We start from the raw sequence: 24,710 nt of genomic DNA on the forward strand, positions 1-24,710 counted from the left end.
AGACAGAGAGGGTATGGATCCTGAGTCAGTGGAGGATCAGGAGAGCAGACTCTCTCTGACAGGAAACAGAATTATTGATTTATTATGTTTATGAAATGTGTCCCAAAGACGCCAAAAACATCCAGTGAGTGAATGAACTCTCACTCAGCTGGACCTCTGCCCGGGTTAGGTATGGATGTTAGCTTTGATACGACGCAGACGAGTCAGTGAGGAACGAGTTTGAGATTCAGGGACAAAAACATTTTTTCATCCAGAGATCAGATTTCTTCACAGATGTTGGACGGCGGCTTTTTATAAGTATGCTACCTGTAACTATGTTAGCATTGTTTACATATGAGCTCAGCTGTTAGCAGCCTATGGCATTTCAGTGCTGACTGGTGCTAGGCCTGATGTTCCCTATGATCTGAAGAGAAGGAGGCAACATCGGCCTGTCCTTCCATCTGTGGTCATGGGGGATGTAAGATCTGTCTCCAATAAGATGGACAAGCTAGCCATGCTAACCTAGCACCAGAGGAAATACCAGAGGGCAGATTAGCATCATGCTATTCACAGAGACATGGCTAACAGAGCTAACTCAGGACAGGAGCGCAACATAGGAGGGATTTCACCTGCTGTGAGTAGACAGAGACTGAACAGACCAATGAAGAAGTCCGGCTCAGTCCTGGGCTGCCCTCTGGACCCTCTGGACCCTGTGGACCCTCTGGACCCTGTGGACTCTGTGGCTAACAGAGGAATAATGGCCAAGCTAACATGTCAAACCTCTTTCAGAAGACTTTTTACTTTTATGTTTGGCCTTTAAAAATATATTTCTAAGTTATTTTATTGTATTTTTCTATTTGATTTATTTGTATTGTAGTGTTTCTATTGTACACTTTCCTATTTTTAGCTGTAACACTGTAATTTTCCCGGTTTTGAGATGAATAAAGCTGAATCACATCTTATCTGAAAACAAACGACTTAATCTGACAGAAGCAGTTACCCCATGATGATCCAGGGATAGTTCCTCAACCAAACAGGCTCCAGAGGAACAACCCTCATGTTTAAATGGGGTCTAATGGAGATGAACTCACTTCAGAGCCAGCCCCGAGTGGCCACCTGAGGAACTGCAGGTTGTGCTGAGCTCTTCCTTCCTTCCACAGGAAGCCGGACACACTTTAATCACAGGAAACACTGGAGTAACTGAGCTGATATCCTCTCCCTCGACATAAAGAGAACATCCTGTATTTCTGGAGAGTCTCTTCTCACCGTGTTCCCACCTCCTCCCTCCTCCTCCTCCTCCCTCCCTCCCTCCCTCCCTTTCTCCTCCCCCTCCCTCGTGTGCTGTAACAGGTTGTGTTTAGCTTCCCTGCTCCCCACTTCCTCGTCTGGCACGTCTGTTCTTTCAGTCCAGAGTCTAAAGTTCAGCCAGAGACAACAGGAAGCGAGCATCACATCGCTCACTCGCAGCATTTCACAACACACAGGACAAACAAAGCTTCCTGTGCGCCCGGCGAACATCGCCCCCTCAGAGTGTAGACGTTGTGCAGCGTGTGACTAAACGCTGAATGGTGTTACAATAATTTGACGAGATTGGGTCAGATGATGCAAGGCAGACGTGTGTAATGATAATGCTCTTCTTCGTGTCTTCAGGCTGATTATGCCTGCTTCACAAACCATCACCAAGACTCCCACGCCGCTTTGAACTGCTCCCACCCCGGGGTACGACGCAAACCTGCAGCTGGAGTCAGGAGCTCCTGGGAGAGGAGGCCCAGGTCCTCAACCAGCTCTGCCGGGGTCAGGGAGGAGGCTGGTCCCTCTCAGAGGTCCACTGAGACCCCGAGACCAGCATCCTCCCCTTTCTGTTCTCCTCAATACATCCCCTCTTCCTCCTCCTCCCTCCTCCTCCTCCCTCGTAGCGCCTGTTTGCTCTCTGCTCCTCCTGCTTCTCTTCAACACATGCCAGCACTCCTGGGGCCGCCGCTCCACAGAGAGGGTTTCATCTGAAAAGCTCCTCAGGACGTCATTACGGAGATCATCACTGGGCCTTATGGCTGATGTAACATTAGTGTTCAATCACACACACACACACACACACACACACACACACACACACACACACACACACACACACACACACACACACACACACACACACACACACACACACACACACACACAGCTGTCAAAGTACTTATTAACCAGCTCTCGTCACATTAATCTGTATTTCTGGGGTCTGCGTCTGTAATGTTCTGCCCCCTCAGTAAATATCTGTGTGTGTGTGTGTGTGTGTGTGTGTGTGTGTGTGTGTGTGTTATTGGATCAGGTGACTGTATGGGAGCATGTTGGAGGACGTGGAGGTGTAGGTGGTCAGTCAAAGTCCTGGTTCTGATGAAGAAATGGTTCCTGGTTTGAAACAGAAATCCTGATCATGTTTCTCTTCAGGAAAGAGGAAACTCAGAGAAACGCTGTGAAATTCACTTTGAAGGAGGGAAACATTTTCCAGTTGTGATTTTTTCAAGAGATTTTTCTGAGTCAAACCAGAAAATAAAGTTACTCTCACAACAAAAAAGAAACAAAAAAAGTTTTGTTTGCTTGTAATATCGTAGAGAAATAAACACAGACGTGTCTCCTCGTCTTTTGTTGTTGCTCGGCGCTGGTTGAGTGGCAGCTTGTTGCAGCAGCTCCGTCTTTATTCAGTCTCAGCTATCTTTATATGTGGAGCCTGTTTTTACTTTTTATGTCCCATTTGTTGGTCATTGACAAAAACTGGTTGTTTTTGCAGTGGTGTTTTTTTTTTTTTTACTAATTTTGTTCCTTTCTGGAGATCCTATGTGTAACTATTGTTAACGTATAAGATCAGCGGTTAACAGCCTGTAGCATGTCGATGCTAACTGGTGCTAGGCCTGATGTTTCCTGTGAGCTGAGGAGAAGGAGGCGACATCGACCTGTTCCTCCATCCGCTGTGATGGAGAACGTAAGATCTGTGTCCAGTAAGATGGATGAGCTAGCCGTGGATACACACTGTCTTTTAACGCTGTAAATTCTATTTGATTCAATTCGATTCGATTTGTTTCAATTCGTTTTCTTTTGATTCGATTCGATTCTCAAAGAGTGTTTTTGTCTCAGCAGGTCTACTCCTCAGTCTCCATCACACATTCATCAGCTCTGTGAATCCATGAAGGTCTCAGTCAGCTGGTGTTTCTCAGATAAATAAATGATGTTTTCTTTATCAGCTGATTGTTTAACGCTCTGATACCCGAGGTCCAGATCTCTGAGTCCGGTCTGTTCAGACTTTTCTCTGCAGCAGAAACAACACGTTACATCATCTGCTCTGGATTTATGTTCCTCTGCACTTTCACTTGCATCACCTTCCTTTAGTCAGCGAAATGTCACTTTGGTAAGGTTCATTCAGTGTGTGTGTGTGTGTGTGTGTGTGTGTGTGTGTGTGTGTGTGCTCCCTTTAAGTGACCTCTGTGGATTTATCCTGAGAGTTTTCAACCAATCAGACTTTGGAAAAAGAAATCTCGTACCGTGATCTGATGCAGACATCCAAGGTTGGACCAAAGCTCATTTTACTCTGAATCTACAGATGCACAGCTTATTTTTTGTTGCACATGTTGTAGATTTATCAGGAGGTTTTCTAACCTGGTCCATCTGCAGAGACAGAGTCCCTTTGATCCAATGAGTGATGTAGATATAATCCGTGAACACAGACTCCATCACCTCTCCTCCTCTCCTCCTCTCCACCTCTCCTCCTCTCCTCCTCTCCTCCTCTGGTCAGGGTGAATATTCAGCAGCAGTCGGAGCGTGCTGTAGCTCGGCTCTGTTGTTGCTCTGCAGCCTGAGAGCTGCTCTTTGCTGTGTTTGGTTGGTAGGTGGCTGTGCTTACGGGTATTGTAGTAGGTGTCATGGAAACCACACACAAAAAAAGGCTTATTTTGGAGGTTGACTGGCGATAGTAGCAGCCTCACTCCAGCCCAGTTTGATAACAGGAGGGGTGACGCTGATGAAAAACACCTTTTTCCACCAAAGAAAATCTCCAAACTCCTAAATCTTAATCTCTGAGAAACACTGACTCAGACTGGACCGCGTTATTTCCCGTTGGACTCTCCACCCTCCATCCAAACATCCACCCTCTCATTCATCAGCAGCCCTCCTCTCAGGTCACAGCTCGTCCCATTCAAGCAGCCATGACACACACTCACCCCACTAACCTTATTAATCTCTTTGGCTCCATCCTCTCGCCTTCAATCAACCGTTTCCTCCTCCATCCAGCCCAGACCGAGGACGTACAGTATCTGGAGTCAAACAGAATGAATATTAAGTGTGTAACAGTCACACTGGGCTTACAGGACTTCTCCATCATGCCTCTCCACGCTGCTCCGTGTTAATAAAGAGCGCTCTGAGCTCCATCAGCCATGCACATGAGTCCTGCTTCCTTTACCTTAATTAGAGCTCCCAGGGGACTCGGCAGCATCAGCCACAGCCTCCCCATCATACCACAGATACCTTTTCATGAGCGCTGACACGGGCGCAGCGGCGCGGGCTGCTACAGAAGAGCTTTTAAAAGCAGTCATTACGGGGAAATGTTCCAGCATGGTATTCAAGGCTGCTCACTTAAACAGCAGGTGGAAAGAGGCTTTTCAGAGCAGCAACAGAGACTCAGAGCCAGCTGAGAGCAGAGAAAGAGCGGCTGTATAATTCATAAAAACAAATATCAGGTGGGGACGTGGATCTGAAGATCAGGGGCTGTTTGGTTCCTGAACGACACACGGATCCATCAGCACCAGCCTCTCCATCACTTTGTTCTCACTGATGTTTTTCAGATATCACCGACATTTATCAAACATTTCTGGGGAAACTCTTCATGCCAGTTGGTATTTTCAGGATTTTAAACCGAATAAAAAGAATAAAACACGAATCAATGGCATAAACAGAGCCGTCATCGCAGCAGTCGCTGGTTTTACTCTGAGCCACCAACACGTCTGCATGTCTCCCTGACTGTGTCCTCCTCTGAGTCCATGAAGAGAATTAGACAAAGAAAGAAAGGATGAAGTGTTTTATCAAAGTTGGAGGAGATTTACAGCTCCTGTGTTCTGGATGGAAACAGTGAACATGCAAACTCTTCACTGATTGGTTCCTGTTTGGCCGGGGAAAGAACCAGGAACCAGGAACCTTCTTACAGTGAAGAAACGATGCTAACCACGGTACCACTGTGCAGCACCACCTAGGGAATTAAAAAAAATCCAATCCTCAAAGAAAACCAATAAAAACATAGCAAACATACCTGACACTGATGGAGCCTCCACGTCAGGAGTCGGCTGCAGCTCCTACACGGATTGAAAGATAAATAATGAGTGGTTGCGCCTAAGTTAGCCTGACTTGATATGAAGGTTTAAAACAACATTTTATTGAGAGAAATATATCAACAAGCAAAATTTTACATGATGAAAATTATAAACAAGAGGGCGCTGTTCACCTTTGCATAGATAACTTTATTTTCATTGACATTTTGGTCATGTGTTTTAGGGGTGAGTATTGGCAAAAGCCTCGCATTACGATACAATAATATCATGATATTGTGATATATTGTGATATTCTACAGTGAACTGATTAAAAAGAACTTTTCTGTTTTATAATGTTTGAAATAATGAAAATTAGATGCAGTGTTTCATACATAAACTGAACCTAAAAACATAAAGTTCTTCAAGTTTGTCTCTTAAACGACTGTGACATTAAACTAATGTTGTAAAGTAATGATTGGGTGAAAGACGTGGTCAGCTGGTGAAACTGATAAATATCACTTGATGTAACCGATGTTACCTAGAAAAAATCAAAGATTGCACAAAACAAGACTATATTTATTATTTTATCAATCTGCTACACTGTAAAAATTAAACTTCAAATGATTTTAAACTAATCAACCCAAGAACAGAGAGCGAATGGTGTTTACAGCATCAAAACCCACATCATCAAGTTTAGGAATTTAATACTTTAAATATACTTCGGCGCCATCTACTGCAGTGGAAGTACAGAAGGCTGTTGTACTTCCAACCCACCTTAAATCATAAAAATTATGAATTTTTAGTAAAACACTGAAATATCAATATTCTATCACAGGTCAAAGTATTGCAATATATCAGTCTTTGTCAGGTGACGTCACATCCGCAAACGCCGCAGTGCATCTTAATGCACCAATCAATATTGTTAATTGTTGACAATTTTTCAAAATATCTTTCCCTGGCATCTTTCGTCAGCTTATCTCGATATGGTTTCTGCTCGTTTGGCTTTTGTTTTTTTAGTTTTAACATTGTATAAAATCGTAGAGATCCTCACTGCCTCTCCGTTTACTTCTATTGTTTACCTCTATTGTTTATATCTGTTTACATCCCACCAAAATGGCAGCAGGGGCTTGTAGATGACGTCACTGACAAAGACCGATTGCTATATCGATATTTTTACACACCTCTAAAATGTATATTTACTGACTGGAAAATGATAATAATAATAACCAACATTAATAATAATAATAACAATTATAATAATAATAATAATAATAATAATAATAATAATAATAATAATAATAATAATGATAAAATAATTTATATAATACTACTAATAATAATACGAATTATTATTATTATTATATAAATTATTATTATTATTATTATTATTTCCCTGTTCCGTGTGGCTATCACGCAACAACGTACGACGTCACTTCCTCCTTCGCTCGCTACGTTCCCCTTTACGAACAGGCTAGCCCCAGAACAAGGCTAATCTGTTAGCATCACAAACGATTAGGATAATTAAAAATGGAGTAAAGGAAGAGGAAGAATAAATACCGAGAAAGAGAAGAAGAAATCCGCGGGTTGGAGGAGCTGAAGTTACATTTGACTCATTTATCGTCGTTAATGTTTGGCGGGAAATTAATGTTTGATGATAGCAAACACTCAGAGCCTGATCTGAGCCGTAACATGAACATGAGCTCAGTGAGGATGAAGCGTGCTGCTAATGAGCCTCTCAAAGAGTTAAAGTGTCTCCTCCCCGGTGCGCACACCTTCCTCTCCGGCCCCTTTAAACGGGGAGGTGCTCGGTGCTCACCCCCAGCCCGGGGCTCCTCTCCTCGCTGCTCTGCGGGAGGGGGGAGAGCGAAAGCGGGCTGACTGCGAGCGGACGCGTCGGAAACCTCCCCGGAGGGGCCCCGTGTAATTCGATGCATGCTGTTAAAGCTTAGAGTATATTGTCTTCCTCTGCTTATGAAGCCTCCACCCACCGGCCCACCCTACATTTAACGGATCATGTGACTCGGGGTAAGTCATTTGCAAGTACAACAGTCCTCTGTGCGCTCCCATTCAATTCCTGAGAACTGCCTGAGCCGAGCAGCTGAGAGGCTGAAGGGGAGGGAGCTCACACACACTCACACACACTCACTCACTCACACACACACCAACACACACACACTCACTCACATACATACAGGCAGAGTGAGCGGAGAGGGAGAGGAGGAGAGGAGACAGAGAGGAAAACAGTCTCCAGGTCTCCACGGCTCCGCAGCTCCTGACAAGGTCTGTGCTTTTATTTTATTCCACTGTCAGTGTGTGAGTGTGTGTGTGAGTGTGTGTCCTGTTCCTGTGCTGGCTCGCTGCTCTCTGCTTCATTTGTCACGTTGCTGAGGCTTTGTGCTGCTTTCAGTGCGTCTGGCTCAGCTGTCATTTCTCTGTCAGGGCAGATGACAGCTCTGATCACCTCTGGCATTGTGTTTGCTGTCCTGTCAGCGTGTGTGCGTGCGTGTGTGTGTGTGTGTGTGTGTGTGTGTGTGAGTGTGAGTGTGAGTGTGTGTGAGTGGGAAACAGGAGCCGCTGCGTGGAGCCGGGCGGACAGGACACTCCGTATCTCCACCGTGGGTTCTGTCAAAAAAAGTGATCACAGAGTAAACGAGCTGCAGCATCGTGTGCACACAGCGCAGAAACCTCTCATCTGTGTGTGTGTGTGCGTGTGTGTGTGTGTGTGTGTGTTATTTACCTGTGAAGAAACTTCCACACACCAACTTCTCTGACGTGCAGAGGGATGAGTGTGTGAGCTGCGGATTCAGCCGTGTGAAGGAGCTCTGCTGCAAACTCTGTTAGTGGAAAAAGTTTGCAGCTTGTCAGAGTTTCGTTCATGCCTTAAGAGAGAGTGGAGAGAGTGTGTGTGGGTGTGCATTTGTGTGAAGAACTGTGTGTGTGTGAGGAGCTTGTTTGCCTACTGTAGCAGCTCAGAGAGGCTGTTAGCAACGGGTTAAACATTAGGAGGCTCGGGTAGCGGAGGAAGGACACTAGGGGGGAGGTGTGTGTGTGTTTCTGTGTGTGTGTGTGGGAGTGTTGCAGGGGTGGTGTCTTGGATGTCATCGGCAGCGCTCTCACTTGCAGGGTAATAGTCATTGGTATTGATGGGTGGCTGTCAGGGAGGCAGAGAGCCACCAGGTTGGGGAGAGTGGCCGGGGGCTGGCCCTTGGCTGTTATTTTCAATTACAGGGGACCCGGGCAGAGCTGACAGCAAAGGCATTTGTACATCCAGCAAAGAGGGGGAGGAGGAGGGGGAGAGGGGGAGGAGGTGAGGGGGAGTGTTGGCGAGGAGGAGGAGAGGGAGGGTGGAGAATGGGAGGAGGAGGGGGGATGAGACTCTGGCCTCTGCTCAGGGGTTTGATGTGGAAACTGAGCACTGACCTCCGTGACTTTACCCCCGCGTTGTTGAGGGGCCCTGCCTCACTGGAGCTGTGACGGCTGCAGGGTGTGTGTTTGTGTGTGTTTGTGTGTGTGTGTGTTTGTAAGTCAGGGTCTCACTGCCCCCCCTCCCTCCAAAATAAAAAACAAGAAGAAACGGTAAAGAAGTGGCGAGGAGGGCGGGCACGGTGACTGGATCAGACCCCCTGCAGCTCTCCGATGTTCAGCGGGTGAGATTAGCGCCCGTTTAAACTCTCACTTAAATCCATTTACAAAAGCGTCTCCTGCATGAATTAGCGAGCTGCGCTCCTCACACCGAGCCTCTCTGAGCTGCACTTTTCAGCAGCACAGAAGAAGAGCTGCACGCCGGCTCTGAGACGCTCACCTCGCCACCAGAGGAAGTTACCATCTGGAGATTTACATTTGTAATGAAACGCCTCCTCCTGCAGAGCTGCTCTCACACTGACCAAACACTGATCTGTTCAGCCAGGGTCTGGTTACAGCCTCACACTGCAGTTCCTACAGCCTCCACCAGGGGCAGGGTGACATCTGAGACTGTGTTTATTTCTGAAACTGTCCCCTTTACCTACTGATTCATACCGAAACCACAGGAGCCAGAAAATAACCTGAATGTGACATCAGGATCCAGAGAACTGTGACGCTGTGAAGACTGTGTGAAACTTTCTGCACAAAGAGACACTCAAAAATGAAACAATCGGAAATAAGACGCTGACAGAAATGAGATGCACAGAAATGAGACATTAACAGATATGAGATGAGATGTAATAAAAAGGAACAATCAAAAATGAGATGCTCAGAAATGAGATGCTCAAAAATGAGATGAGATGAAATAAAAGGGAAAAACAGAAATGAGATACTCAGACATGAGACACTCAGAAATGAGAAGCTCACAGAAATGAGACACTCAAAAATGAAACAATCAGAAATAAGACGCTGACAGAAATGAGATGCACAGAGATGAGATGCACAGAAATGAGACACTAACAGATATGAGAAGCTCCCAGAAATGAGATGAGATGCAATGAAAAGGAACAATCAGAAATGAGACGCACAGACATGAGATGCACAAGAATGAGAAACTCAGAGATGAGATGCTCAGAAATGAGACGCCGACAGAAATGAGACGCTCAGAAATGAGACGCTCACAAGAAATGAGACACTTACAGAAATGAGAAGTTCAGAAATGAGATCCTTACTTAAATGAGACACTGACAGAAATGAGACGCTCAGAAATGAGACGCTCAGAAATGAGAAGTTCAGAAATGAGATCCTTACTTAAATGAGACACTGACAGAAATGAGACGCTCAGAAATGAGACGCTCACAAGAAATGAGATGCACAGAAATTAGAAGTTTAGAAATGACATATTCACAGAAATGAGAGGCTTAGAAATTAGATGCTCAGAAATTAGATGCTCAAATTCAGCATAAAGAAATGTGTGAGGCTCTTATACTTTTTAATACTTCAATTCTCAGACTGCAGGGGGCAGTGTATCACAGATGCATGTCTACTACAGTAATAAACTTGAGTCGAAGCATTTGTTTTACTGTAAACAATATTTTTTTTGGTAATTCTTCTTCTCTGCTGAGTAGGAGGTAGAAATTTTTGGAGGTATGCGACATGGAAGTCTTTAATTCGTCTTTGGGGACCTAACAGATTTTGCAGATGCGTCAAGCATGAAACAAGCTTCAAGCTCTTGGACCGTCCTCAGGTGATGGACTAGCTCGGCACTCACAACAACAAACTAAAGTATCAAACCAAAAACTGCAGGCAGCCAGTCAGAAACGTGGAGATTCACTCCTTAATGTAATATTAATTTAATGGAGACTCAGTTTTAATATTGAGAGACTGACTCCAACACACCTGAGTAAATGATCAGCTCGTCATCAAGCTCTGCTCCAGTCTGATAACGAGCCATTCATTTGAATCAGGTGTGCTGGAGTGGGGTGACATCTGAAACCTGCAGGGCAGGGGGTCCTCAGGACCAGGACTGGGAAACACTGGATTAGTAAACACAATCAGGCTGACAGCAAAGGCATTTGTACATCCAGCAAAGAGGGGGAGGAGGAGGGGGAGAGGGGGAGGAGGTGAGGGGGAGTGTTGGCGAGGAGGAGGAGAGGGAGGGTGGAGAATGGGAGGAGGAGGGGGGATGAGACTCTGGCCTCTGCTCAGGGGTTTGATGTGGAAACTGAGCACTGACCTCCGTGACTTTACCCCCACGTTGTTGAGGGGCCCTGCCTCACTGGAGCTGTGACGGCTGCAGGGTGTGTGTTTGTGTGTGTTTGTGTGTGTGTGTGTTTGTAAGTCAGGGTCTCACTGCCCCCCCTCCCTCCAAAATAAAAAACAAGAAGAAACGGTAAAGAAGTGGCGAGGAGGGCGGGCACGGTGACTGGATCAGACCCCCTGCAGCTCTCCGATGTTCAGCGGGTGAGATTAGCGCCCGTTTAAACTCTCACTTAAATCCATTTACAAAAGCGTCTCCTGCATGAATTAGCGAGCTGCGCTCCTCACACCGAGCCTCTCTGAGCTGCACTTTTCAGCAGCACAGAAGAAGAGCTGCACGCCGGCTCTGAGACGCTCACCTCGCCACCAGAGGAAGTTACCATCTGGAGATTTACATTTGTAATGAAACGCCTCCTCCTGCAGAGCTGCTCTCACACTGACCAAACACTGATCTGTTCAGCCAGGGTCTGGTTACAGCCTCACACTGCAGTTCCTACAGCCTCCACCAGGGGCAGGGTGACATCTGAGACTGTGTTTATTTCTGAAACTGTCCCCTTTACCTACTGATTCATACCGAAACCACAGGAGCCAGAAAATAACCTGAATGTGACATCAGGATCCAGAGAACTGTGACGCTGTGAAGACTGTGTGAAACTTTCTGCACAAAGAGACACTCAAAAATGAAACAATCGGAAATAAGACGCTGACAGAAATGAGATGCACAGAAATGAGACATTAACAGATATGAGATGAGATGTAATAAAAAGGAACAATCAAAAATGAGATGCTCAGAAATGAGATGCTCAAAAATGAGATGAGATGAAATAAAAGGGAAAAACAGAAATGAGATACTCAGACATGAGACACTCAGAAATGAGAAGCTCACAGAAATGAGACACTCAAAAATGAAACAATCAGAAATAAGACGCTGACAGAAATGAGATGCACAGAGATGAGATGCACAGAAATGAGACACTAACAGATATGAGAAGCTCCCAGAAATGAGATGAGATGCAATGAAAAGGAACAATCAGAAATGAGACGCACAGACATGAGATGCACAAGAATGAGAAACTCAGAGATGAGATGCTCAGAAATGAGACGCCGACAGAAATGAGACGCTCAGAAATGAGACGCTCACAAGAAATGAGACACTTACAGAAATGAGAAGTTCAGAAATGAGATCCTTACTTAAATGAGACACTGACAGAAATGAGACGCTCAGAAATGAGACGCTCAGAAATGAGAAGTTCAGAAATGAGATCCTTACTTAAATGAGACACTGACAGAAATGAGACGCTCAGAAATGAGACGCTCACAAGAAATGAGATGCACAGAAATTAGAAGTTTAGAAATGACATATTCACAGAAATGAGAGGCTTAGAAATTAGATGCTCAGAAATTAGATGCTCAAATTCAGCATAAAGAAATGTGTGAGGCTCTTATACTTTTTAATACTTCAATTCTCAGACTGCAGGGGGCAGTGTATCACAGATGCATGTCTACTACAGTAATAAACTTGAGTCGAAGCATTTGTTTTACTGTAAACAATATTTTTTTTGGTAATTCTTCTTCTCTGCTGAGTAGGAGGTAGAAATTTTTGGAGGTATGCGACATGGAAGTCTTTAATTCGTCTTTGGGGACCTAACAGATTTTGCAGATGCGTCAAGCATGAAACAAGCTTCAAGCTCTTGGACCGTCCTCAGGTGATGGACTAGCTCGGCACTCACAACAACAAACTAAAGTATCAAACCAAAAACTGCAGGCAGCCAGTCAGAAACGTGGAGATTCACTCCTTAATGTAATATTAATTTAATGGAGACTCAGTTTTAATATTGAGAGACTGACTCCAACACACCTGAGTAAATGATCAGCTCGTCATCAAGCTCTGCTCCAGTCTGATAACGAGCCATTCATTTGAATCAGGTGTGCTGGAGTGGGGTGACATCTGAAACCTGCAGGGCAGGGGGTCCTCAGGACCAGGACTGGGAAACACTGGATTAGTAAACACAATCAGGCTGATGTAAAGAAACTTTCTGCTAATGTTTTAACAGAGGTGTGATTGTCTGACTGTGTATTAAGATAAAGAAACGTGTCCAAAGGAACGTCTGCATTTATTAGACTCAACATGTGCTGGTATCATCAGCCTGAAATGCCGTCTGTACGTGGTGTTTGTACTCACCTGTCAGGTCTGTAGCCCTGGTTCACCTGCAGGAAGGACTGAAGGCTGCTGGAGCTAGCTCTGCTAACGTTAGCCACAGACTGTGATCCTCTTTAAATCCTGTTTGTGGCGTAAAATCGTTTCTAATCAAACGTCTTCTTTCACATTTCAGCTGAAACATCCAGGAAGTAAATCTCTGTCCACCTTCCTGCGGTTTCAGTTTGAGGTTTCTTTCTTCCTGCAGAGGTTTTTATCGGATTATTTCTTGTTCTACTCTTGGATCAGTATCTTTTTCCAAACTAATTCTTGTGAAGTGTTTCATTCTCGTGTCTTTTTTGCTAACCCTGTTACTCTACCTGAGAGTATGAAGGAAGTTTAGTGTCGTGTGGTGTAGGGAGGCTGTAGTTTGGTAAATGTCTGTTTGTTGGAGGATGAGAGGACGTTGTGTATTGACTGTCAGTTTGAGACTGACTGAGGAGAAAAGTCTCGTTAGTCAAACATTGATTTCTGGCTCTCAGTCATCCAGGTGAATATCTTCCTCTTATTTGCTGTAAATGATGTGTTGATGTGTTTAATCCAGATTCCTCTTTAAAGCGTTGGATGTTGGGATGTGGTGAATGTGTGGTTGTTTTCCTGCTCCTGTCGTCGTGAACCTTCAGCGGATCAACCCTCCACCTCGGACACGGTTCAGGGACTAGCGATAAGGATCAGGGAAGGTGGGAGACTCAATTAAAAACCCAATCACCAGCGGATAGACTGTATCTGTCCATCAGCGGCGCTCAGCCCGGCACATTAAATGCGTGGCAGGATTCCCCACTAAAGGCATCATCTGTCTGCCTCAGATCACAGCGCACAAATCGGTCGCATGTTGACAGATGGAATCTCTCAGGAAGAGGTGGGTGTGCGAGTCTCCGGTCTGAAGGCTCCCTGTCTTACTCAGGGAGATGTGCGAGTCCCTGTATTAGCCCTAATCAGCTGGGTTAAGTGCTGCGGCATCGACAGGCGGCTGTAGCATTGATCCAGGAGGGTGTTATGGAGTGTATCAGCATTGATTGCAGATAGGCTGCAGAGCTCGGAGAGGCCGGGTCCACGCGGGTCCCTCAGCTGTCAGCCAAGGCCACAGAGGCTGATTATAGAGGTTTGGTATGCTCAAGGTGCATTGTGGGATACTGTGAGGTGGTGTGGTATCAAACAGATCATGCAAAGACTGTTACACACACAAACACAGAGAGGAGCATGAAATGAAGCTGTGTGAAGGTCATACGTGTGCAGCGAGTGTGTCCCTGAGTCTGCACGTCAATGTTAGACCAAAACCAAGACCAAGACCAAGACCAAGACCGAGCCAACAGGACGGGGGAACTGGTGTTAGAGAGTCTGACAGAAACCAGCAGACCCAGTTTGTCTCTGAATGAGTCGACTTCCTGTGTTAGCCCGGAGTCATTCAGTCGTTCACTTCCTTCCTGTTTCTACAGGAAGTCCAACTTCTGAGTTTAAAACCAGCTGATTGACACATGAACAATCGTTATCTGACTCCTCTCAGGTGATTGATCTGTGCCTGTGTGCACGTGTTCCCTTCAGTGCTCTGGTTGGTCGTTTCTCATTAAACCACAGTGTTGGCCGAGTCTCTGATCATCGGCTCTTTGCAGACACCTGTGTGTCAGGTGTGTTGCAAGGTGTGTGCTCACCTGAGCATCCATGGTAGTTTTCTTCACCAAATATTAGAAAGACTTCAGTCTAGACTTGATCCTGCACCTGAAAGACGTCTACAGTCCGGCTCCGCTCCGTTGCGTGTTGACTGCCTGGTCTCATCAAGTCCGTTTGTTAATGAACGGTTCATTTTGGACTCACTTTGTTTTATTTTTAGCCATAGATGTTATATACGTAGACGCCTCATTGGCTGACGCTGTGTATTGGAGCTGACATAGCTGCCGGCCGCCATCTTGGATGGGTCTCACACGCCGCCCCAGTGCGTTAATTATACTGAGAAAGGTGAAGAGTGCACAACTATTATGAGCATAACTCAGCGGATTTTTTCCCCGATTGTCACACGGATACGTTTGTTACAAACAACAGAGATGAACTAATAATACAGGAAGCAGTCACACATTTTAATACATTCTTTCAAATTAAAATACTTTTTATTGTGACAGGACAGTGAGACGGACAGACAAAACATATAAGCAACAACATCTTTGTGGTCTTACATATATTTACAATGCCGACTTCACACATATTTTCTAATATAATATTAATAATAATAATTATATAATAATAATAATAATAATGATAATATAATAATATAATAAGTATTTCTTTTAATTACTACTTAATCGTAGTAAAATTAATAATAACAATGGCAACATCAGCCACAATAATAATGAAATTAAATTTAACTGTAGTATTGCTGCTTATTAAACAAAGATAAAAAAAATAAATAATAAGTAGAACAACAGTAATATTAATAATTTGTTATAAAAGGGAGAAGAGTCATTTAACACTAGCAGCTGCAGTTTAATTACAGTAACTGTAAATGTAAATATATCATAGTAAATAAAACAAAAAGAAAGTATTAAAGAGTGATAAAAATACACATTGGGTGGAGTATTAACAAGCAGAGGAGGAACAACACCATCATTAGCAGCAGGTGATATGATGGTGGGGCAGGGAGGGGTTGTCATGGTGTGGCTGTGGTTGGATGGAGAGACGCTGTAAAGGAGGCCTCCTCAAGCCAGGGTCACTTCAAATCTTCAAAATGTGAAGAAGAAGAAAAACGCTTGAGATAAAGTGAGAGAGTACCAGCTCCTACTGTTAGCATGTTGTCGATCGTCCAATACCGTTAGTTATAATGACATAAAATGATAAATGGTCAATAAAACTAAATCTGCTCTCGGTATTGCGTCGGTTTCAGCAACCATAGGCGGCACAAAACACCAGCATAATTAATCACTTTGTGCTCAATCCGTTTGTGTCTGCTGCTGGAACGCAGTGAGGAGACCCATCCAATATGGCGGAGACGCCCCATGCGGTTCAGTACGTAATGAGCCGTCTATGTATATATGTCTATGGTTTTTAGCTACTTCCTGTGTACTACTTCCTGTCCCTGAGCTGAATCGATGCGTCACAGCTCCAGCATCCAGAAACAGGATGGCTGCGTGTTAGCTACGACCTGCTGGACCCAACGTAGCAGATCCAGCTTAAGTTGACCCATCGACCTGGAGACACACCTGGTGTAGTCCAGCCGTCAAGGTGACATGTTGCTGCAACAAGTGCGAGTTTCCAGGTCTACAGCTTTCATAGAGTGAGTGAAATACTGGCGTGTTTTGAGCTTTGCTGGAAGCAGGTTTTGGGATTAACGTCCAGTTAGCGCTGTTGTTTCACAGGAAAAAGGTTCCTGGTTTCTTTCCTCAGTGGGGCAGGAACTTTCCTGTGCTGAGCCAGACTCCAGTCCTCCTGTGACCCTGAAAGGGGAAAGGGATGGATCTGGACTAAGACTTGGTGACTGGACGCTGTGTTGGGTGATATCCCTCCAGGCAGACGTCGTATAACTGGTCATTTTTTACGCTCACTCCTGCTGATGAGGTCACAGCCTCCTGTTGCTGATCAGCTGATGTCAGCGTGGCTCCTCGCGGCGAGCTCGTCTTGTTTTCCGTGTCAGAAGTTGACAAAATGTTCTCTCCCTTTGCGATTCCTCTTGTGGATTCAGCCTTTGACCCCCGTGTCCAGCCCACGTTTGTTTACCAAAAAGTCAGTTCAGGGTGCGGGGAGCGAGAGCCCGCAGAGGGAGGGGGGAGGAGGTGGAGGAGGAGGAGGAGGAGGTGGGGTGGAAAGTATTGTGCAACAGTGACTGAGGCTGAGGTCGACGGTCTAAACAGTGAAGTCAAACTAAAAGAATGACGCTGCAGGACGAGGCTGCAGAGCGGTGAAACATGTTGTGGACTCAGCCTCGGCCTGGGTCGTAAAGTCTAACATCTGATCAGACCTGGAGGAGCCCGGGGCCTGGATCCAGGTCTGGGAATGACACCATCTCTGCAGCAGCTCGCTCAGAGCTTACTGGAAGTGACTCACTGTGCAGCGCTTGCCCCCAGACTCTGATTTAAGGTCGCTCGACATGTTTCCATGGCAAGGATGGAAAGGTATGTCGGTGCGAGGCCCGTCTATCTGTGCTGATGTTTCCCCCATCAACCCAGTGTGTATTTAACTTTAGCCAAATATGGTCTCTGAACGGGGGAGAGGAGAAAAGGAAGGAAGCCAAGAAAAAGAGGATGGAAGAGCATTCAGAGTCAGCGTTTTCAGCTTGTTTTGGACAGTTTCTGCAGCTCAGAGTCTGTTTGTGTGGAGACTGTAGGAAGCTGCGTCTGTAACGTCACATTTCCCCAAAACGCCAGGCTGAGAGGAGGAAACACACTGTATGAATAACTCTCTACTGTACACACACACACAGGCAGCTCTCTAGCTTCATCGCTAACAGGTCAGTTAAACCAGCGTTAGCTTCTGTTACTGAGATCAATAACTCAACCATGGTCAGGTTAGCTTAGCCAAAGCTACACCATAAACCAGTTCCTCTGATCCTGCAGCCTCTGATTGGCCCTGATCGCTCTGAGCCTGGTTTCCAGTCGAGCTTTACGTCAGCGATTAGAGAGGAAATCAGTCAAACGCCATGTGGAAGCCATTTGGGAGCTTGTGGCGTTCCACAGGCGCTTTAGACTCCAGCGAAACCCACTGTGGGTTCAGCTACGGCCCGTAACTCCTCTCAATTAGCTGCTTCACCCAGGTACGAGCTGTGCACGGCGCGGCGGAGAGGAGGACGAGCTGGAGTGAAGGCGTGAGTAGATGAGTAATGGAGGTAAACACAGCTGCTGGCTTTTATTGAGTGGCGTTGGAGAGCCGGATTGGGTCAAACCGAGGGGAAAAACTGGAGAGTGAAAATAACTGCACAAGCGCACATTTGATGTAACAAGTGTCAGAGTGTTGGAATGTTTAGCTTGGTCTGCGCCGCGCTGTTTCCATGTGCAGCGCGCGGCGTTCAGCGGCGTTCAGCAGCGTCAGCACAAAAAGAGGTGAGACAGGGTAGGCTGCATCAGGACGGCTCTGCAGGAGCGTGAGATGCACAGAGTGTGTGTGTGTGTGTGTTAAGATGAGTGTGTGTGCAGAGATAGTGAGAAGGAGAAAGCGCCGTGTGTTGAAGTGTTTGTGCCGCTGTTATTTCTGTGTGACTTGTTTACAGAGGATCCAGCGTGAGTCAGTGTGTCGAGCCTCCTGCTTTGTGCACTTATTGTAAAACATCTAGGTCGATCTTTCAGAGTGCATATGAGTGCACGTGTGCTGCGATGCGTTCAGGGACACCAGCGATTGTGGGTCGAATGTACACACTGCATATGTCGGGGGGAGGGGATCACACACACACACAAGCAGACGTACATGCTGTAACACACACACACACATGTAAGAGCCGGGGGATAAGAGGCAGCAGCTAAGAATCCCCCATTAGGGCAGGAGTGTACTGTCATCCCCTGGGGAGGAGGAGGAGGAGGAGGAGGAGGAGGAGGAGGAGGAGGAGGAGGAGGAGTGTGGGTGGTAGTGATGCTGTGGGTTGGAGGATGCAGGTTATTGTGAGGATGCTAATGTGATGCTTCCTACCTCTCTGAGAGGCCAAGAAACGAGCGCAGGCTTCACTCCGACCCTCTCCTCCAGCCTCTGCGCCTCCTTCCCGCGCCTCCTCTGACACATGACACAAACCCAGCTCGCCGTTTGGGTTTTTCAATCAGATCCCTCATGAGATAGAAATCATTTCAGGAGTTTGATTTGCTCTGCGGTCCGCGCAGGACGGTGCCCACGGAGCGGCGTGTCAGTGTGAGATGGTTATTTAGCGGCGCGGTCACCGCGGCCTCGGAGCGGAGCAGCCGGAGTAAATAAGAGAGGAGGACGGAGTCACCGAGTGCATCGCTTATTGATTCACTGGAGCTAACCTCACACACACACACACACACACACACACACACACACACACATACACACTGCTCAGCCCTGCAGAGTAAACCACCAAACACAGACTAAATAAAAACTGAGCTAACGAGTGGAGAAGGAGTTTAACGAAGCATTTCATGATATTTGGATTTAAACACATGCAAGAAAGTTTAATGATAAGACTGTTAATGTGTGTGTGTGTGTGTGTGTGTGTGTGTGTGTGTTATCTTTAAAAAGTTATCGAGTCATTTTTCAGGAAGTGAGTCGCTGCAGAGCTGCAGAAGTTGTCTCCAGAGGTCAAAGGTCAGAGATGGATCAGTTTCAGAGCTTAAATCAAACTCATCTGAACTCATTTATGTTTAAAAAATGTGTCTAAGGTTTTCTGTTTGTATCTCCACGCTCTGCTCGACTCCTCCTCCTCCTCCTCCTCCTCCTCCTCCTTTGGTACCGGAGAGGTTTTTGTGTCAGGGGCTATTTTAGATTCACAGCCACTGACCCTCCTGCGTTTCCTGAGGTGTGTGTGTGTGTGTGTGTGTGGAGGGTGTGCTGCAGAGGTCAGACGATTATGTTGTAGCGAGAAACGCTGCGCTCCTGCTCGGAGCTGCGGGCGCCGTTTCCAGGCGTGTGTTTGTGGCTCCTTCAGCGCAGCCCTCGCACTGAATATTTAACTTCTTCTTTCTCACCATTACATCAAAACGATCTTCAATTGGACGTAAACTGTCTCCAACGGTGTCGCAAATTGCTTTGACTTGTAAGGCGCCGCTCACTTGAGTAATGCCACCTCACTTTAGCGCTGTCACGGTCACAGCTCGTTTGGCTGCGGCGCTGCTGCATCTGAGGCACATGATGCAAGAGGATGTCAGACTGCTCTGTTTACCTCTCTGTGGAAGTGTGTGTGTGTGTTTGTGTGTTTTCTGGTGAGTGTGTGTGTGCATACTGTAGGTGTGTGTGGGTGGCTGTTAGTGTTGAATGGGCATCTTTATTCTTCTTTCATGCAGCAGCAGCAGCAGCAGTGCTGCAGTGTTCAGACACAGAGCGAGAGTGAGAGTGTGTGTGTTTTAATCTAAGATAAATATGGTTCATTGTGGGTGCAGGCAGAGGTCAGAAGGTGTGTGTGTGTGGTAGCCAGATTGTAGCGCGCAGCAGGGGCTCAGGAAGTCGGCTTTTAGCAGCAGAGCGTCTGACACACAGACCAACCAGACAGCCACCGACTCTTCTCTCGCTCTGAGTGTTTCCTCTCAGAATAAGTGGCTTCTTCTTTTCCCACAGTTTCACAAGACCTTCAGAGAGACGGGGGCGGCCTGTCAGAGGTGGGGAGCGCTCACAAAGACAAAGAGAAGGCACCAGAGAAAGATAAATACTCAGAGATTTCCTCTTTGTGCTGTTTGTAAATGAACAGATAACGCAGACGCAGGCGTGAGGAGGAGCTCTGATGGAAACGATTTTAAAGAGACGCAGGAACAAACCTGCTTCAAGTGTTTCTGACTCAGAGACGCTCACATCAACCGTTTTTCCAGGACCGTTTATTTACTCACTCATTCCTGATGACAGATACATGTCCATCCATCAGGAGAAAAACACAAACCTACAGAAACAGGAGTTCACAGAGTCCCCCTGAATCTGTGTCACAACGTGTGTGTGTGTGTGTGTGTGTGTGTGTGTGTGTGTGTGTGTGTGTGTGTGGGAGCCGGTGAAGGCAGCGAGGAGCGAAGGAGTCGAGCTGCATCCGGTGACCTCATCCCCCCTCATCCCGACAGGATTACTGACACAGGATCCCCCGGCAGAAATAGCAAAGACCCAAGGGCAGTCCAGCAGGATCTGGGAACCTCCCAGAGCCACGCGGTCCTGCTCCAGTGTGTGTGTGTGTTTTCTGCTTGTGTGTGTGTGTTTTAAATCCATATCTGCTCTAGTGTGTGTGAGGGTTTCTGACTCCTCAGTGGTCGTTCATGTTGTGGTGTGAATTTACAGTAAAAACTGTTTAAAGAGCTTTGAACAGAAACTCACAGAGGAGTCCGGGGCGGTGTCTTACGTAGCAGCGTGTTTCCTCTTTCCCTCCTGATGTACAGCTCCGTGGGGACAGACGTCAGACCTCCTCTCTGACTCAAACACGTCGTGTTTTCAAGGTTTCCTGAGGTTCACCACAATTGGAGCCTAATTTCTGAAGTCTCCCCCTGAGCTCTCAAACCTCCTTCCTGGGTCCATCAGTGAGCTCCTCTCTGTCCTCTGTCCTGTTTGAGGCGTTTGGTCCATAACGTCCTCTGTGTGAGAGACGCTGTAAATCATGAAGCGCTGAATCCTGGTGACAGACTCCGACAGTGAAATCATATAATTATTATTATTTCCTGAGCAGAGGTGTGAAAATATATCAATACGTCAAATATATCACCATTCATTGTCTTCTGATACAATATCAATATTTTTGTAAAATTAAAAATCATATTTCAGCCAAGTTGGAAATAAAATACAACTTTACTTCTTTACTTTTTTAATGAGAAACATTGTTTATACCAAGTGACATTTTCAGTTTCACCAACTGGCCTCATCTTTCACCTGAAAATTTCTTTGTAACATTAGTTAAAGTGAAAAGATTACCATTTTTCCTCAGCTCAACTGGATTAAAGTCATTCAGGAGCCTCAAAACATACTTTATCTTCATAATAAAATCTAGTACATAATCATCTTTTTTTTCCTCTCAAATTTATGAACTTGTACATGTGATGGCTAAGTTTTTTTGTTTTAAATAAAACTTCAAAATTTCCATATGAATTTAAAATTCTAAAACATTTTGCCAAAAAAAAAAAAAAAATTAAAAGTGAAGAAAATAAAAAATTGAAATTTCAAAAATTTTCAAAATTACCAAAATAAAAAAAAAAAATTTTTTTTTCAAAATGACAAAAATAAAACTTTAAATTTAATTTTTTTTACAAAACAACCAAAATGAAATTAAATTTCAATTTTTTTTAAATGATCAAAATAGAAATAAAAAATAAAAATTTTCAAAATGAAAAAGATAAAAAATTGAAATTTCAAAAATTTTCAAAATGATAAAAACGGAAAATTGATAGTTTCAAAATGACCAAAATAAAAAAAAAATCCAAAATTTTCATAGGACAACATTAATAAAAAAAAATTCAAAAACTTTCACAATGACAAAAACAAAAAAATGAAATTTTGAAAAATTTCAAAACAACCAAAATTAAATTAAATTTAAAATTTTTTTAAAATGATAAAAAAAAAAATAGAATAAAATTTCAATTTTTTTCAAACGACAAAAATAAAAAATTAGAATTTCAAAGATTTTCAAAATGACAATTTTTTTTTACAAATTTGCGAAAATGCCAAACTTTTGAAAGAATCTGTTAATTTGAATAAATATACTGATTTATTTACTTAACTCATCGTTTTTTGTTGATTGTTAATGTCTTCCCACATATCAATCATGTAGATTAATCCAGCACGTTGGTAGTTAAATGTATCCATCCACACAGAATTAAAATCAGTATTTTCTTCCAGATTAGTCTTTTTGTAGATGTAGTTATCTTCCCAGGGCTGTAAAACTTGAGGTTAGCCACAGGTGCATGGAAAGTTGGTGGATGTTGATGTTGTAGGAGGTGAAGTAGAGCGGTGGCAGGTGGAGCCGCAGGTTGAACACCCTAGGTGTAGAATATATCAGCGTATTGTGATATCATGATACATGCTGATTTTATCGTGAGGTTGTGGCCAGTTCTTGCTCTGATCCCTGAGGTGAGGAAACAGAAGCCTCAGTGTGAGAGCGGTGGCGAGCTCAGACGTTGATGAACGCCACATCAGATGCAGCCTGATGGAGTCTGGATGGTCTCAGACGGACGGACGGATCGGGGACGACGTCCAGAGGAAACTGATGTGACCTGATAAGCTCTCTGTGTTCAGCTGAGTGTCCCAGAGATGAAGAGCATCCTCACACGAGACGTGTGTTCAGTCTAATAATAGCTGCGTTCACGAAGGCGCTGTGTTTGTCTCTGAGGAGCTGAGTTACTCCCCGAGGAGCAGAGGGAGAGCCGGGTGTTTCCAGGTAAAGTGAGTGTCTCTGAGGGCGACGAGACACTGGAGGAAACTTTTTAATCAAAGGATGTGGATGTACGCGGCGGTTTGAGGTGTGTAGCAGCGCTCCTGCTCTCTGAGCTGCGTTCAGAAATGTCCCAGAAGCTTCCGTCAGACTCCCGCCAACGAAAACACGGCCGTGAAATGGAAAGTCTGAGAGCGTCCACAGAGCGCCAGCAAGGAGAAAACAGCGTGTCCATCCCTGGACGTCACACACACACACACACACACACAGAGCGTGTGTTTACCTGCTCTGAGCTGCTCGGGGTCAGGAGGTCATTAAAGGGGAATTCCACTGATTTAGTCTCAAAGGTCAGTGACTCATTTCAGGGAGAAACACTCAGCCTGTGACTTCCTGTGACTTCCTGTGACTTCCTGTGACTTCCTGTGACTTCCTGTGACTTCCTGTGACTTCCTGTGACTTCCTGTGACTTCCTGTGTCTCTGTGGATGGTTTTAGGTCAGTGACGTCACTTCATCACCGCTGAGTGGAAACCTGCTTCACACGTTTATAAGTTTTATCCTTCCTGTTTGTGTCTGATAACATGTGTGTAAACAGCATGGAGGATGTTTTTATTTGGAGAGAATAAACTCTCCATGAGCGGACGAGAGGAGGAGGAGCTGAGAGGAGGAGGAGGAGGTGTTTTCTGCATCTGTTAAAGATGAAAACATGGAGATGCAGATATTTGGACGTAAACATGGAGGAAATGTTCAGTCACATGACTTCCCAGAGTGAAACTCTTGATGCCAAACAGCTGAAACACGTCTGCAGAGAAAGTTGTTTTAGAGAAATCGTCTTCAGACCGACGCTCGGTGTCGACTTGTTTGCATCTTCAGTTTCTGGGTCTGGATTGATTTTGTTTCAGGTCGCTGAAGGTCTCAGAGTTAGCGTTAGCTCCTGCTCTCTGCAGCTGTGTCTAAAGTTTCCTCTCTGACTCTTTCAAACATCACGTCATGTTTTCTCCTCTGGATCAATTATTTTATAATCACACATCTTTAAAGGCAAAAGTCAAGAAGTGGACTTCCAGTTTTCCGTGGCGTGTTGGTGTGTGCGCTGACCTCAGGGTCTGAGGTCCAGTCAGACCCTGACCCCCCTGAGAGCTGATACTGGGCTGAGTGCTGCGCCTCTCAGAGGTCGAGGTCTGCAGGAAGCTGAATGAACGAGCTCTCGAGATGTGAATGAGGCCGAGAGGATGAGGTCAGAGCAGACGGCCTAACGCGAAGCAGACCGCGCTGCAGGATCAGCTGTGACTCAGCTGCAGCTCAGGAACGACCCCTACGTATGTTTGAGCTCCGTGAAGACGCCGCGGCGTGCACTCTTTCTCTGACCGGTCTTTGCTCGGCGTGATGGGAGGACAGGAAGTGGAGGAGTGAGCTGTGAGCCAGTGGTCGTAGGCTGGTTATCAGGGCGGTGTGTCACCTCAGGGTGTCAGGGCTCAGAGAGAAAGACCGGTGTCAGGTCCAGACTCTGATCGCTCCTCCTCTGAGGCTCCTCCTCCTCTGAGGCTCCTCCTCCTCCTCCTCTTTGTCTCTGGTTTCAGTTTGTTGAACAGTTTTTCCTCCTCGTCCTGGTTTCCCTCT

The 24,710-nt window shown here is 45.5% G+C and overlaps 1 protein-coding gene across 2 annotated transcripts in view; it reads left to right on the forward strand.

Moving 5' to 3' along the window:
• The first annotated feature begins 7,074 nt into the window (after positions 1 to 7,074).
• klf12b (Kruppel like factor 12b) overlaps positions 7,075 to 24,710 on the forward strand; it is a 46,596-nt gene continuing 28,960 nt past the window's right edge. Inside the window, exon 1 of one of the 2 annotated variants that reach the window (XM_074694921.1) lies at positions 7,075 to 7,289. The gene's annotated coding sequence lies outside the window, so the exon portion shown is untranslated. The other variant, XM_074694920.1, reaches the window with a different exon arrangement.

Source organism: Halichoeres trimaculatus, unplaced genomic scaffold (genome assembly GCF_033239565.1).
Source record: "Halichoeres trimaculatus isolate MK-OKI-2021-1 unplaced genomic scaffold, fHalTri1.1 fHalTri1_scaffold_19, whole genome shotgun sequence".
Classification (NCBI taxonomy): Eukaryota; Metazoa; Chordata; class Actinopteri; order Labriformes; family Labridae; genus Halichoeres; species Halichoeres trimaculatus.